Consider the following 17074-nt stretch of genomic DNA (forward strand, 5'->3'; position numbering starts at 1 on the left):
TGGCAACAGGGTCATGGGTGGCGAAGGCTCACTGATGCACCTGGGGAGCGAAGAATGGCCTGTGTGGTCAAAACAGACGATCAAACTGACTCGCAGAGCAGTCAGGGTGCCCATGCTGACCCGTCCTTTGGGCAATGTTCTGCTGGGAAACCTTGGGTCCTGCCATCCATGTGGATGTTACTTTGACTAGCTCCTCCAAACCTAAGCAATGTGGCAGACCATATGCATAATTTCATGGAAATGGTATTCCCATGGTGTCTGTGGGCAGGTTAATGTGCTCCTGAAACAAAGCAAAAATGGTTAAGGAATGGATTGAGAATCACAACGAGTTTGAGGTGTTGACTTGGCTTCCAAATTCCCCAGATCTCAATCCAATCGAGCATCGGTGGGATGTGCTAAACAAAGAAGTCAGATCCCTGAAGGCCAACCTCGCAACTTAAAGGACTTAAAGGATATGTTGCTAACATCTTGGTGCCATATACCACAGCACACCTTCAGGGGTCTTGGAGCCTATATGTAAATTCATCTGTTAGTGAATCGGTTCATTCAGACTGTTCACTTGTTTGACAATAACCCCCATTCGGATTGTTCAAATGAATTAAACAGTTCATTGCATCTGTATATTCATATCAACAGCCTTAACAAGATATTGCCTCCTTTAGAGAAAAATAACTCCAAGGACCCTGATAAGAAGCTCTGCCCTCATAGTCTCATTTAAAAGCTTAGATTGACTACTTTCTGGGAATATGCATCACTTTGGCATTTGTTTTTATACTAAATTCTGGAACCATTTCTGCTTGGATTTGGCTTACGTAAATTGAAAAGCTTCGCATACACATATACAGTGGTCCAAATACAATTTTGGAGTCATTTTACAAGATACCATTTGAAGTTACATAAACCAATACTAAAAGTGATAAACATTTAGTATGTGATGTCTGAGCTGTAATAAAACAAAACAAAACAGCGGCTTCTTTATTTTTAATTTTTTGGGTTATAAAGTGTATGTTTATAAATACACTTTATATATATCATTAGTGTGATCTAGCACACTGCAGACGATTCTTGGCTGTTTCCAGCATATGTCAGCAAACACTGAAAAATATTGCAAAAATATTTGAATATTGCATTAATACCACTGGAGGCTTGTATATTGGAGAAATTTGGGTAGACGGAAATTACATAAAACAAAGTAAATAATCCTCCCTTCAGATCCATTTAAATAAATCAAAATTCTTTCTTTAATTTAGCTACTTTACATTATAAGTTGATTGTAGCTTTCACTGATGGTGTAAAAACCCTTGTCCAAACCACAAGAGAATAATATCTGCAGTGCTGAATCCTTTACTCTCCTGTTCATATATGCATAAAGGAATGCTCTTAAATAGCTCTTGACCTTGACAGCATAGACTACATGTGTTAGCCAGTCATAAGAGTTCTCCTATAGCACTGACCGCAGATTCTCGGGTTCTTTTTTTCACAAGAGGTGTGTGACTGTCCCGATGGAAAGGAGAAATGACCTTCCTTTTCTTTTCATATGGAAATGTTTTACAGCCATCATGCAGGCTTAATGGAGTGTGACTATTTGATCTAAAGCTCAGCTCAACACAGTCACTCACACCGGCAGTGAATAATCTTCACCGTTTTCTCTTCTCTCATATTTCTCCTGTTTATAGTTCACTGTTGTGGCCCAGAATGCCTCTTCATGCTGGAAGCATCATATTACTTTGTTAAAGGTTAGTGATCTGAACAAACTTCTTATCTGAAGTTAACTTCAGTGCATGCAGACATAACACCTCAAATATGTTTCTTGAGGATAAATGTGATTACTTTTTGTAGGTGGAAAAAATGCTGGTAACATTTTCAACATAGCAAAGCAACAATCTGTGAAGAATGTATTTCAGTGTTTGAGCAGTGGCCATGACATTAAGTTGCTTAGTTTCTTTGCTTGAGTTTGCTTTCAGTGTGGATAGATTGTATCAGTCTGAATTAAAGCATTGCACCCTAGAAACCACCTAGCCAACACCCCGAACACCCTAGCAACCTCGCAGCAACAAATTAAAGGACAAGCAAAACATCTTAGCAACCCTGCAACTCTGGCATCATGGCATCAAGTTTTGTCTGTGCAAAAAAATATCATAATAGAATTTACATGCAGTATAGATTAATGCCCAGCTAAATGAAACGATAATACCAGTAAGATGTCATATAGCCTCATTTAGAAACGTCAGGACTGGAGGAGAATTTGATTACAGGACCATAAAGCTGTAATTTATGGGATAATAATATAGCTCTTTGGATTTCTGTCCTCAATCTTCAATGCATCTTCCACTTATGCTGTCACCTGGAGCGGTGGTGACAAGAAAAAGCAAAACAAATGATTACAATTTTGATCACAAACTAAATACCACACTTCTTGTTTGATCTCTCCTACGGTCAGTTTGGGATGTAAATGTACTCATTGTGTTGCTTGTCAAGGTAAGATTAGATTAGCACTCAGCTTCTATCTGTTCTCAAGCACTAATGGTTTTACAACAAACAGCTCCATAAAATATTCCCGAATATGTGTATATGCTGCATACAGTTCCCCCATAATGTGTTTGGCAAGCCAAATTTATTTATCAAGCACATTTCAGAGCTTTAGGCATGCTAAAGAAATGGACACATAATGTTTTAAATCCTTCATTATGATCACAAAATGCACTTAAAATGCTATTACTACCTAATGACTTTTGTGGTTGTAATTTAATATAGTCAGGTTAATTAATTATATTAAATTATATTTATATTTAAACCAAATTGTTTAGTTTATTTTATAAAGTAAATCTTTGGGTTACGTAACATAACTTTTTGTGAATGAAAACTGAATAAGAAAAAGTAAAGAAAAAAGGTTAATTTAAAAGCAGATTCAAATGCATAATAAGCAAAGAAAAATACGTTGAAATAAGGCACACGCTGATCATCTGAGCTCGAGTCACACCGTGTGGTTCAGTGTTCTAAGCTTTCCCGCAGGATTCCCTTAAGCAAGCATCATTTGTGTCAGTGTGAGATTTACAGGGTGGGAGGAATATCATTTCCATATAAATGTGTAAAATCATACACTTCCACTTCCGGAAATCACATGAAATCTGCAATCAAATAGTGTGACTGAAAATGAAGCGATGGGAAATAGCCATATCCAATTTTGCATATTTCATTTTTTCTAGTATCTCATTTTCTTTCAGTGTTTTAGCTCAAAACATTAACCCCAAAATGCACACATCCAGTCTTGGGCTATATCTTTGATATGAAGTGTTTTTTAATATTCCATTTAAATACGAATTAGCCAATGAAACTGGTACAATGCATCACTATAACCATTTGCTAATAATCTCAAAACTGCCAAATATTGGATAATTAATCCTTTCTAACCAATATATAACAAGTTTATAAAAAATAAAAAAAACACACATCACCAGCATCCCTTCACTCCCACAGTTCTCAGTCTCTGCCCACTCATAATGTCAATTACACGCAGTTAATTTCCATAAACATCACATCCAGATCTTCATGGTTAAATTGAGGTTAGATAGCAAATAACACATTATTGTCACTATCAAAGATACTATCATACTTGCATGTATATAATCAGACAATATACATTATATGTGGCCTAAAAAGTTTTGTAGCCCATCCTATACTCTTCCCCACAATGGTATAAACGAACATTACAGAACCCTTCTAAAACCCAACACAAATTTAAACACTAACTTATGTCTCCCTCTGTTAATCTTGAGCAAATCAAGATTTATGCTCCAGTCTGACGCAAAGCACGCTGGAATTTAGAAATCGGCTGCAACTCTCAAATTTTGAGTTCACAAATTTTTTTTCCATTAAGTACACTCAACTTATTTTATGAGTTTAAGTATTTTATGAGTGAAACAATCTCATTTCATTTAATTAATTACCTGGTTTTACAGTGTAATATACATTTATTCACCTATCATAAATAGTCTTTCTGGAAAACAAAACAAAACTTTTCTCATGAAAAAGAGAAAAACTGGTCTGAAAGAGTTCAAGCCTTTACAACAACTACAAGTCATTGGTTGTTCAGGTGACTAGATACACACACACACACACACACACACACACACACACACACACACACACACACACACACACACACACACACACACACACACACACACACACACACACACACACACACACACACACACACACACACACACACACACACACACACACACACACATTTCAGCAAACCTTCTCACAGAAAAACCCAGCAAAGAACTGAAATTAGTTTAGTCTTTTCCAGTCTATAGTAAATTAACTGAACTAGAGAGATGGCCTAAATACAGGCGGCAAAAGAGAATATTTCCCCCTTATAAGCTTCAGAGAAAGTTCCAGTGAAGTCCTCTGCCACTCTTGGCTTTTCTCACCCCAGCCAAGACCGGCTGGAGAACCCATGGGAACCAGCGCTGTGCTGCGGAGATAAGTTTTTTTTTGCTGAAACACATTAACATCTTCACAATCGTTTCTCGTCGTTGTCTTTGCAGCTTACGCTGTCACACATCTCCGTCTCTCCCCTTCTTTCCTGTGATTTAATTCACTCCTGTCACAAACAGCGGGTGTCTGGTTGTAGGCCAGGATTACTTTTCCCAGAGTGCAGTCACACATCTGTGCTTTTCTCAAAAGAGGAGCCATTATCCAAATGCTTCTGTCAGGGCCCATATTACTGGGCTGTCAATTGATTAACATTATACTAATAGTTATTTTTTTTAAATTTGATGACCAAAGTCTCCATATAAAGATCATTCAATGGCAGACTGTTATGACAGATGAGTAAAACATTCAATAGACATTATTAAAAGTGGCTTTAAAATCAATATTTAGTATATTTCCACACTTTTGCTTTTTTCACCAAACAGCATTGATTTTATTTTACACACTCGCACATATTTTTTTACAAACAAACAAACAAACACACACACACACACACACACACACACACACACACACACACACACACACACACACACACACACACACACACACACACACACACACACACACACACACACACACACACACACACACACACACACACACACACACACTCCATGTTTTATGCAGGCTTGCGACACAATACGTTTTTTATACTGTACAGTACAAACTGTATATTCTCTCCCCTTATACTAACCCTACTCCTAAACCTATCACACACAACTTTCTGCATTTTTGCATTTTCAGAAAAACATCACTTAGTATGATTTATTAGCTGTTTTCCTCATGGGGACCAAAATGTCCCCACAAGAACAAGGATTTTGGATATCGCCATCATTAAACCTCTCTAAATGCTGTTAGATTTATGCTTAAACCAAGAAAAAAACATTTGCCAAAGGGGAAGAAAAATAAACTTAATTTAAGATATGTTCTTGTGTCAGTGTCTCGTGGGCATGATTAATGATTTCATCACATTATTTTCCTTCTAATTAAACACACTAAATAAACATATTAAGCTGACAGCTAGTGCCGCTGCAGAGGCTTGTGTGAGTCTGCCTGATTAACCGCATAAAAACAGTTCCCTCTGATAGCAGATGATTGTTTATTGGTTACCGTGGCCTCAGCTGGAGAAGAGGAGGCTCTGTAAATTTGCTCATTCTTTTTGCTTTCCTCCATTATCCAGGTGTCTCAATATTTCCTCCTCCTCCTCCTCTGTGGATATTGTGTCCTTTGTGCAACACGCATCGACGCATCATCTGCAGCCAACTGATAGCAAACCAGCTTCCTGAGATGGATGCCATTCTGTCCTGCATTCACGAACAAGAGCAGATGCCCTTGGACAACTGAAGAAGTTACTGAAGAAGAAGAAACATGGCTCTCTGTATCAAAAACGACAACTCGAGGTGCCATGGGTCACTCTCATTACATAAGAAACATATACTTTTCATTAATTCATTAAATCTCGTGTTTCAGCTCTTTTAATCCGCTCCGATGGCACCGCTGCTAATCACAATAATGATATTTCAAACACTCAGTCCCTGTGGCCCTCCACCTGCGGCTCAAGATGTGGAACATCTTTGCTAATTAAAATGTTGCCTGAAGTCAAGCCAATACACTCCACCCTACTTTAGTTCAGAGAGTGCTTCAATTATGTTCATTAGCATGTTTTAGCTCGCCCTGATCCATGACATCTTGGATCCGAATGTCTGGTCAACCGAGTAAGCTTATATGAGACAAGTCCTGAACCATTAGACTCCGGGAGTGCATTAGCATTCAGCTACAGTAATTAGATCAAACTCTCAGGGTTCTGCACCTCCCTTCCTGGAATCTGAGAAGGTGTCAAGGTCATTTCTTCAAACGCCAATAATAGAGCATGATAAAAATCATAGTTGCAATAGAGAAGTACCTCTTTAACGGATAATTGAAGAATTAATGGAAACAATAAAAACAAAAAATAATCATGTAACTGTCAGGAAATTTAACAAATAATTACAAAGACATGGCAAGTAAAACATTGAATTAAACCTTGAATTTTCTTATTTTATATTCCAATAAACTTTGAAAATTATATGTTGTATTTCATTGCACTGTGGAAGTTGTCAATAAAACAAAGATCATTGGAGGTTGCGTTACAAGAATATATATATTTTCATTTTTTTTATTTATATATTTTTTTACACTTAATTTGATGTGTTACTTGCACTCTAAAAAAATGGTGCTATTTGGAAAAGTGGTTGTTGACTTGTAATCGTAGAGGAACCATTTTTGGTGCCAAATAGCACCATATCTTTAAAGGTTGCCATATCGCATTTAATTTCTTCCACAATAATTGTGCTATCCGACACCAACAGTTGTTCTTTGGCGTGTAAAGAACCTTTAAAGGGGCTTGAAAGGTTCTTTGTACTAGCCTAACAAACCAGACCCACATCAAGACGTTGATAGATAAAACATTCGCCGTATCCGGTCGGCAAAACTCTGAACACATCTTCCCTCATTAAGAATGACTTCAGTGCCGTTCTTTGTTCTTTTCTCAGAGAAAAGCTTAATTCAAGTCTTCCAGAGTCGCGGTCAAAGCTGATTCGAAAGACCGCCGTTCGCCAGTTTCTGTGTTTACTAGAAGCACGCAAACGCAACTCTGGCGTCATTATGTTAAGCCCCGCCCACCGACTCTATACACGATGTGATTGGACCATCAAAAGTTTGGCAATTACAGCTCAGAAGGGTATTGAGAGATGCTAGACAACACTTGCGGGCAGATTAGATTTGCTGCCGCTAGGGTGCGTCTAGATTTCTAGGCTATCTTTGTACGGCAGTGTTGCTATATAGCACCATTACCACCCCAAAGAACTACTGAAGAACTATGCAGGGGTTCTGTATACAGTAAATGTGCTATATAGTCATCCCAAAGAACTGGTGAAGAACCACAGAATCACCAAGATTTGGTGCTATACAGCACTTAAAGTGGCTCACCTATATGATAACAAGCCAAAGAACCACTTTTATTACTATATAGCACCGTTTTTTTTTAGAGTGTGCTGTTTCCATGTAATTGCGAAAATCACTAGCAATTTCTGAGTAAAAATTGAAGACAGCATTTTTTTTTCAGTGCCTCAGGCTTAACTTCAAGTGAACTGAAATGTACTTAATTTGCCCTGAAGGGAAACCATGTCAAAAAAAAAATCATTTTTATTATTTGTTCACATTTATAACATACCAAGCATTGCATAAAAAAGTTTACAATAAAACAATGGCATTTATCTGCACCATGTTATTTAGCATGCTCTCCTTCACACTTTTTCACATGAATATTTCAAGATGCATCTCCTACAAGTGGACACCCCTCAACCCTCCTGAATGTTTGAATGCATTTCCCACTGAGCCATGGCTTTCTCCAACTCTACCTTGACTTTACAGTGTCTTTATGCTTTTCTAAAGAAGTCCAGGCCTATAAGAGCCAGTGGGATATCAGCCAGCTCACACCAATTCAGCTTACTTTTCAGAAGAAAGAAACAGCTGTGCCTTCCCTGCATGTGATAATGCGTCATCTTTCTGGGTCAGGTGAAAGGATGGATGGATGGGTGGATGGGTGGATGGATGAGTGAATGGAAATAAGGAGGCAGCAGGTAGATGCTATGATGTCTGGATTCCAATTTCCCTTGGTATCTGAAGGTTTAATTTTCCACCCTCTGGCATACATCCCAACCAAATTCAACACATAATTGGCACGTTCTGTATAAAAATCATATTTGTATCACTTAATAGTTCTGCATATTGCTGGACAAGTGTTCGGCAGTGACAAACTTAAAGATTTTCAGTAACATGAAGTAACTCTTGTCCAATTATTTATATATATATATATATATATATATATATATATATATATATATATATATATATATATATATATATATATATATATAATTTTTTTTAAGAATCCAGTTCTTTAAAGTAAAGACATAATTAGTATAGTATAGTATAGTATAACAGCATGGTTTCCAAAATATTAAGCAGCACAACTGTTTTCAGTGCTGATAATAAAAAGAAATGTTTCTTGTGCAGCAAGTCAGCATATACGTTTTTTTGATAGTTTCAGCCTGATGCAGTTATGATTTTCATGATCAGTGCCACACTGTTTAAAGCAAATGCACTCGTGATCATCTGTTCACCCATCAGTGGGCTGGTCTGAAAATCTCACGAAAATGCATATAAATAGTACGAGTGTGCAATCTCGTGGAATGTATACGCCAAAATGATTTTTTTTTTTTAATGATGCATTTGATACGCACTTTATGGCGTATTATACGCACGTACACCCCACCCCACCACCCTAATCCAACCCAAGTAAAGTGCATATCATATGCATGCGAAAAACTGCGTAGCATTTGCATGCCAAAACTCATTTTGGCGTATCCATTCCACGAGATTTCACACTTGTACTATTGATACGCATTACCATGAGATCATGTTGGTTCAGGCACATTGTTGGCACAATGCTATTTTGAGGCAACTGAAACCGACTTCACCATTGACTAACAAAAACCTGGTCTAAAGTCAATTTTAAAATTGTTTTATTTAAAGAGCATGTTAGTAATATGTGTGGGTGCACAGCGCACATACACTCTGCTTATTATACACACAAGGACGCAGCTCACAAACATTTTTAAATATTAAAAATAAAAAGATTCCTCTACAAGTGCAACTGGCTTTTAAAGGGAATGGGAGATGAGACAACCCTTTTAGACCATGTGTCTAGCGATAATTTTCCCCCGCCGTTAAGCTATAGCAAAAGGGGATTCGGACACACCCTAAGTGCACCTGCGTCATGCGCTTCAGACCATGTGCTCAGATCTTTAAAATATGGCCAGAAGTCTGCTAAATTGGAACAAATAATTTTGTACAACAAAAATCTTACGGTAGTGTACACTAGCCATAAATGTCAAAATGGTTATCAGGAGTTGGCATTTGATAATTATTGCAAACTTGATCTAATTAACATGAGGTGGATCACACCCAAAACATACATATCGGAATTCAGAGTAACCACTGTAAGTCTGACCTTTTCTCAAACACTTGAGTTATTAGTAATAAAACTGTTTTATTACAAATTTGTAATAAAGCTGCCATATGCATCACAATCTGACCAACAAAAATACTGCACATACATTTACTGTGAATACTGTAACCTGTTAATATAGGTGCTGAAATAAATATGCAATGCTTTCTTGGTTTGGAAACAGACATTAGACTGTGAATAGCTGATGACCCATTGAGGGAACAGTTCATCACAGACGTTGGTTGTATATAGAAAGTTGTGGTGAAGGCAGCAGGTCTGGCTATATTATCCCCAACAGATGAACATTATGCGAGGAGCATTACCTCAACAATAGAAATGACTCATTCTTCTGAGTTTTATTGTTGTTTTTCTCTCGTCTCTCTCTCTTCTCTCTCTCTCTGTCTGTCCATTTCATCATCTCTTTACTTCCCATCTCTATCTGTTGTTTTTTGGTCATCTATTTATGTCGTCCTAACACACATACATTAGTTCATCACTAATGGATAGCTACAGGGCAAGATTCTCCACAAAAACATTCTGTAATTATGTTTTTTTGTCACAAGACAACGGTAATAGTAAGTACTGCGAAAACTATTTTCAGAAATGTAGCCTAACCTTTTGTCTTGCAAAAGGATTTTGCCAATAAAATATCTATAAATGAGATTGCATATTCTTTACAGACTAAAACTAAACAAAAAATATTTTTTTGAAGAGTATTTCACTCTTTTTGCATCTAAGACTAGCAATTGAAACATTTATATATGCTCATAACCTAGATCTACAGTTTATAAATGCACATAAATAGTACGCGTGTGTCGTGGAATGTATAAGAATGTATAATACTGTTTTTCGTGATACGCACTTTATGGCGTATTATACGTACGAACCCCCCACCCCACCACCCTAATCCTACCCAAGAGCGTGTCATATATATAAGCCATAAAGTGCATATCATATGCACGCGAAAAAACAGCATATCATGTGCACGCCAAAATGAGCTTTGGCGTATACATTCAAAGACATTGCACACTCGTAATATTTATACGCATTTACATGAGATCGGGTTGGTTTATAACACCTATATTTTATAATGTATCATCAGAATTAACACCTTAGACACCAAAAACACAACACATCGATTCTCTGTCATGTTTTGTAATGCCTCAAAAATTATTACTTTCCGTTATAAGACATTTCAGTTTAAAGGTATATGCCGTTTTTCGCTGCTGGAGATAGCCTTGATGACACCGAGAGTGAGAGCGGAATCTTGGGAGTTGTCGACTTTACGTTCCCACTGGATTTCGTCCTTTGCAAAGAAATAATTGAATAAAGCCTGAACCTTGCCGTAGGCCCATCGGTCATATTTTTTAAACTACATTGTTGATTCAAATACCAAACAACTCTTACTGCACTCACCACAACAGACTTTTAAAAATAGTGATTGAAATGAAAAGCTGTTTTATTAAATGAGGTTCGGGAGGAACATGATTCAGATAATTGACACAGGTGGAGAGTACTCAGCTAATTTCTGGCACATTCAGAATCAGCACATTCATGCCCAAGTCCCACCCCAGAAAGTTCCTAAACTTGTGAGCAGGGCCATTTTAAGGGGGAAATTCAGAACTTAATTTAGACCCTGATCCCTGCGGTCGAAACAATCTGAGTACCCACCCCAAAAGTCCCTATAATTCCTGGGAAAAGTTCCTGCAGTGGAAATGCAGATTAAGATACATTTGAGTTTGTTTGTTGAAAATGATGTTATAACATCACTCTGTGCGTTCGCTCCGTGGCTGCTGAGACACTTGGTGCACACTGCATATATTTATTAATATTGCACACACATTAATAAATGCTGGATGGCTTGTTTTACTAAAAGGCATGCAATTCATTTTAAAACATATTGTATGATGGAGAAAATTCTGTATTACCGTACAATATTTAGTTTTCTGTCTATAAATGTATCCAAACAGTTTTTCCCTTAAAACATATAATTTATTTAGGTATTTGGTGGTCCATGGTTTCTACTAAATAAAATGAATCGAGGGTAACGCGGGTATATACATTAATAGGCGATGCACAAAAAATATCTTATTTCTCTGGATTTAAACATTCTTGGAAGCATTTTGGATCATTTAAGTACACAAGTCAACAAAATATACTGTATAACATTATTCTAGTGTTTTTTTGGGGATATTCAAACTGACTGGCCTTTATCATACAACTGAAAAATATTCCTAAACTAAAAATAAATAAATAAATACATACAGAGTTCAATAAAACTCAATAAAACAGCCTTGGTTAATATAGAGTGGGGTTGTTTATTTTCATTATATTCCGTCTGCCCATGCTGTGACCTTTCATACTGTCGCACAATGTCACCAAATAAGCTCAGACTCCTGCAGTCGCTGTTCTGACATCACTATCAATAAAATACACCAGGTGTGTGTGTGTGTTGGAGCATCATATAACATAGCCAAATAACTCACATCAGTGTAGCTCCATATAGCACTATACTTCACAACATTTCAACACCTTAGACACAAAGGATATTTAAGTCAATTTTTATTAACACACATCTGCCTATTAATATTAATTAACACGATTAGGTTCAGATAATTAGCTGACAGCATGGATGTCAAGTTGCTTTTGGTGTCAGTATTCTTTTCCTCTAGGCCAATCTGTAAAAAATAACTTTTAGTTAAACTTTCATGAAACAGCATCTTAAAACAGGGTTACACCAGGGTATGTGTGCATCATTGTGGTACTGTGTGGGCCTTCCTTGTTCCACATCATTGCTCATCCGTAAGATAAAATTCATATTTGACAGCGGCATATCCACTACACAGAGCAAACGGAGCACAAACCTCTATCTCGAGCAGCCGATAGAGCAGTCGCTGGAATTAGGCTCGCTACACTACAGATTTACCCTCTTGTCAAGATCAATTCAAGGTATTCGGACTGTTTTATCGAATTAGTAATGCTCTGTTCTTCTGCTGGTGGAACAACAAAGTCAGTAGCCACAAAACTATAATGGGAACTGATGGATTTTTGTTTGGATGAGTTTTATTCTTTTTGTCCTGTTTTCTAGATTTGTCATGCTACACAAACAGAAGTTGCAGAATATCAGTATTCAATATTATATATACATAATAAATACTGCAGCATCATTTAATAATAATTACAATTAAAAAAAAAAACATTCACAGGCAAATTAATTTAATTTCGGACAGGATTGTAATGTTTCTTTGACATTTTTCAAGGCTTAGATTTAAAATCCTGCTAATGCAACTGCATCAATGGCAAAAAAACCCAATCCACATAGGTTCATCAGAGCACCTGTTAGTGGGTGGGATAAATCAGGCAGCAAGTGAAAATTTTGTCCTCAAAGTTGACGTGTTAGAAGTAGGAAAAATAGGCAATCGTATTTGAGCAAGTTTGTCAAGGGCCGAATTGGCTAGACGACTGGATCAGAGCATCTTCAAAACGGCAGCTCTTGTGGGGTGTTCCCGGTCTGTAGTGGTCAGTATTTATCAAAAGTGCTCCAAGGAAGGATCAGTGGAGGACCGGTGACAGGTTCATGATGGCCAAGGCTCAATGATGCATGTGATTAGTGAATCCTGTGTTGTCCAATCAAACAGACGAGCTACTGTAGCTCCAGTTGCTCAAGAAGTTAATGCTGGTTCTGATAGAAGGTTTTCAGAATACACAGAGCATCGCAGTTTGTTGCATGTGGGGCTGCATAGCCGCAGACCAGTCAAGGTGCACATGCTGACCCCTGTCCACTGCCAAAAGCACCAAACAGTGGGAGTATAGGAACTAGACCACGGAGCAATGGAAGAAGGTGGCCTGGTGTGATGAATCTGCCCTTCTACATCACATGGATAGCCGGGTGTGTATACGTCGCTTACCTGTAGAACACATGCGACTTGCTTATGGATAAAAGCATTATATGCGTGAAAAGATCAATTTGAATGTATTTTAAATTAAAGCTTTCCTTTCCAATTCACCTTTGGTGCAGCATGTCTTAAAGTAGATTGCTGATTTTCTTTTATAAGACTACTCCTCACCTGAACAAATCTCTGTGTGTTTAGTATTGTCAAATAAAAAAAAAAAACAGAATCGCTCTGAATGTACAAAAATTGGTTTTGAATCGAATCCCTGTCAACTCAAAGAATTACACCCCTAATTTTAGAGTATACACATTTGTAGAAATATAATATGTCTTGGCTTTTAAGGCAAAACATTTCCTAGACACAAGATTCAACCATGTGACAGGTTGTTAAAGGCTGACAAAGAGGAGAACATAAACTGAAGGTTCAGTAATGCGAGAATCTCCTCCAGGTCATATCTGTGCGTCTCTCACTCAGTCCAGAGGAGCAGATATAACCCTTTTATTTTAAAGCAGAAAACACTTTGAACACGATTCTTTTTTAAAAGGCTCATAAAAGAGTCAATATTTTAGAAATTCTGTTTGGTGTTGCAATTGCACACTTCACTTTTGAAGAACCGCTATGGACTGCTGATACTTATTCAGAAATACTGGAACAGTACTGTTGTTTGCAGACTGTCAAATTGCACAAAGCCACTTATAGTGTGGCCCTCCCTACCAAACAATGTGGCACTGCAAAACCTCATGGACTGGTACCGTGAAGGCCTGCGGCCAAAGCTGCAGGCCAAGTGATGGATGGCACCATCAAGACCCAAATTTACTCTCAGGCAGATGCATCTATTGTGCCTGTGTCTAGAAAAGGGCCAATTAGGTGAGGTGGAACTCTAAATATCGCTATAATCTGTTAGTGTCAAAGGGATTTATGTATTGGAAATGTATATGGATACAATTGACCATACTGTATGCTGTTATATATTTAAGAGGCAGCATGACACAAGATTTATGGCCTGTTCGTACTGATAGTCCTTGTTACTTGCTATGCAACTAATTGCTGCATTTTCGTGGATTTGTGCCTCCCAAAGTCTGTATATTTTTGGCTCTACAGAACATTAAAGCAATGAAAGAAACCATTTCTCATTACTGTGCACATTCTGAATGACTTCAGATGTAAGGAGAAAGATAATCCAAATACATGCATATCAAAGAAATGCATTTGAAACGCAGAAGTGCAATCCTATAACATATGCAAACTCATTATTCTTAAATCCTCCGTTTCTGAGGAGCCTCCAAAAAAGAGCCTGTCACCTTCGGGTTGATTTTCAACATGAATCTGTAATATTATAGAGGCAGTGTTTTATATGTGCCAGTGGGCTAATGTTATCCACAAATTAACAGTTATTCAGCCAGATATCATTGGGTTTCAATATGAAAGGCTTCAGTCTGTGATCTCAGACAGAGCTATGAAATAATAAAGTAGAATTCATTCAGTCTCTGTCTCTTAAACTCAAATGCTTTTAATTAGAAATAACAGATCAAATTAAGACTCATTTAAATCAGCAGGATAGCTGTACGTGTTGTTTTAGTTGACATTTGTACGAAAACATATTACATACAATCAGTAATTAATTTGCATATAACAGAAACCAAGCCCCATATATATATATATAGTTTGATAAATAAAAAGAAAGTCTGTCTGCATGTGGGTTTATATTTCATATTCAACAAGTTTGGCAGCCAATAAAACAAGATGAATATATAAAATAAAAACATACATAAAAACTACTGTAAATATATATGTAAATGCATAGCAACGCCCTGGTAACCACCCTGAACATATAGAAACATGCTAAATACCATTGTGAACATTGTTAATTGGCTAGCAATGTTCTGTCTGTCAACCATCCTGAGCTCCGCTAAAACGACTGTGGACACATTGGTAACTGCATAGAATAATCCTAGCAACCACCATGAATATCTAAAAACCATAGGAACACGTTAGTTACTGCATACCAACACCCTGACAACCATTCTGAATACCCTAGCAACATGTTAAAACTGTAAACACATTGTTAACCGCATAGTAATGCACATTGAACACCCAAGCAACAAGCTAAAAACTACTGTGAATGTATTGGTAACTCCATAGCAATGCCCTGGCAACCAGCCTGAACATATAGAAACATGCTAAAAACCATTGTTAACTGCCTAGCAATGCTCTGTCTGTCAATCATTCAGAACACCAATAGGAATATGCTAAAAGACTGTGAACACATTGGTAACTGCATAGCACCACCCTGACAATCACCCTGAATATAAAATAACATGCTAAAACCACTGGGATCATAACTCCATACACTCTAAAAAATTCTAAATTCTGGACTAACCCAGCAATTGGGTTGTTTTAACCCAGCGATTGGGTTGTCTTAAGCAAATATTTAACCCAACTGCAGTATTAAAACAACCCAATTGCTGGGTTAAAACAACCCAATTGCTGGGTTAGTCCATATTTGACCCAACATTGGGTTAAAACAACCCAACATTTTTTTAGAGTGTAGAAATGCCCTGGCAACCACCCTGAACACCCTATAGCAACATGTTAAAAACTACTGTGAAGACACTGGCAACCAAATGAACATCTAGCATCATGGTTTCAACGTGTTTACGTAATTGAATCTAAATTAACAAACCAATGTACAAGGGGATCCGTAGCAGTAATATCATTTGAAATAAAAAAAAACAAAAAACAAAAGACTGTGCAGTATCAAGGATGTGTACATGGTTTAGCCTGGAAAGTATTGGTGGAGTTCACCTGACATGAACTTATCAATCAGACAGCATTATTCGCCTGGATGTATGGATACTGGGTTATGTAATTATTTATATGCCGCTGTGTTTCTCTTCTCTTTATATCTTGTCTTTCCTTGTTCATTCTGTCCTTCACTCTCTCTCTTGTGCCTCACTGACTGCCTGCAGACATTTGAAACTAATCAGTAAGGCCAGCAGTGTATTTCATTTCCAATAGAATACACACAATGGAAGCTCAGAAATGTTATGCGTTATTGAACAACATTAGGGAACGCAATTTTTATAAGTGGCATATTGCTTTACAAATTATACAAATAAGCATGTGAAAAATGACATTTTCATAAATGACAAGTCAGTAATTGACAAGTCAGTAATGTGAAAAGTTAGCTGACAAGTCAATCATCTTGTTTAATTATTAGGGCTGATTTAGAGTGTGTTCACATTTTGTAGATTTGATTAGATTAAAATGAACTCTGATGAGATTGCCTAGTATTTTGACCAGCTGAGAACTGGTGAAGAGCTTACAAAATGTGTAAAGGAGTCAAAACAGAGACAGGAATCCCTCATTTCTCTTTTAATGCTTGTTTCACGACTTACACTTTTGTGTATGTCACTTCATCATAGGAGGCAGCGTAGGACCAGGACACACAAACAGCCATGAAAATTATAACTGCATCGGGTATGATAACTGGAAAACAGACCTTCTGACTCTTAATTATAATGAGTTAATGCTCTTTTTCATAGACAACTTTTCATGCACAAACATAATTACAGCAAATTTAACAAAACTTGCCGTCCTGAGTTGCTTCCACTGGCTGTGACTT

The sequence above is a fragment of the Pseudorasbora parva genome, chromosome 21, assembly GCF_024679245.1.
Source record: "Pseudorasbora parva isolate DD20220531a chromosome 21, ASM2467924v1, whole genome shotgun sequence".
Taxonomy (NCBI): Eukaryota; Metazoa; Chordata; class Actinopteri; order Cypriniformes; family Gobionidae; genus Pseudorasbora; species Pseudorasbora parva.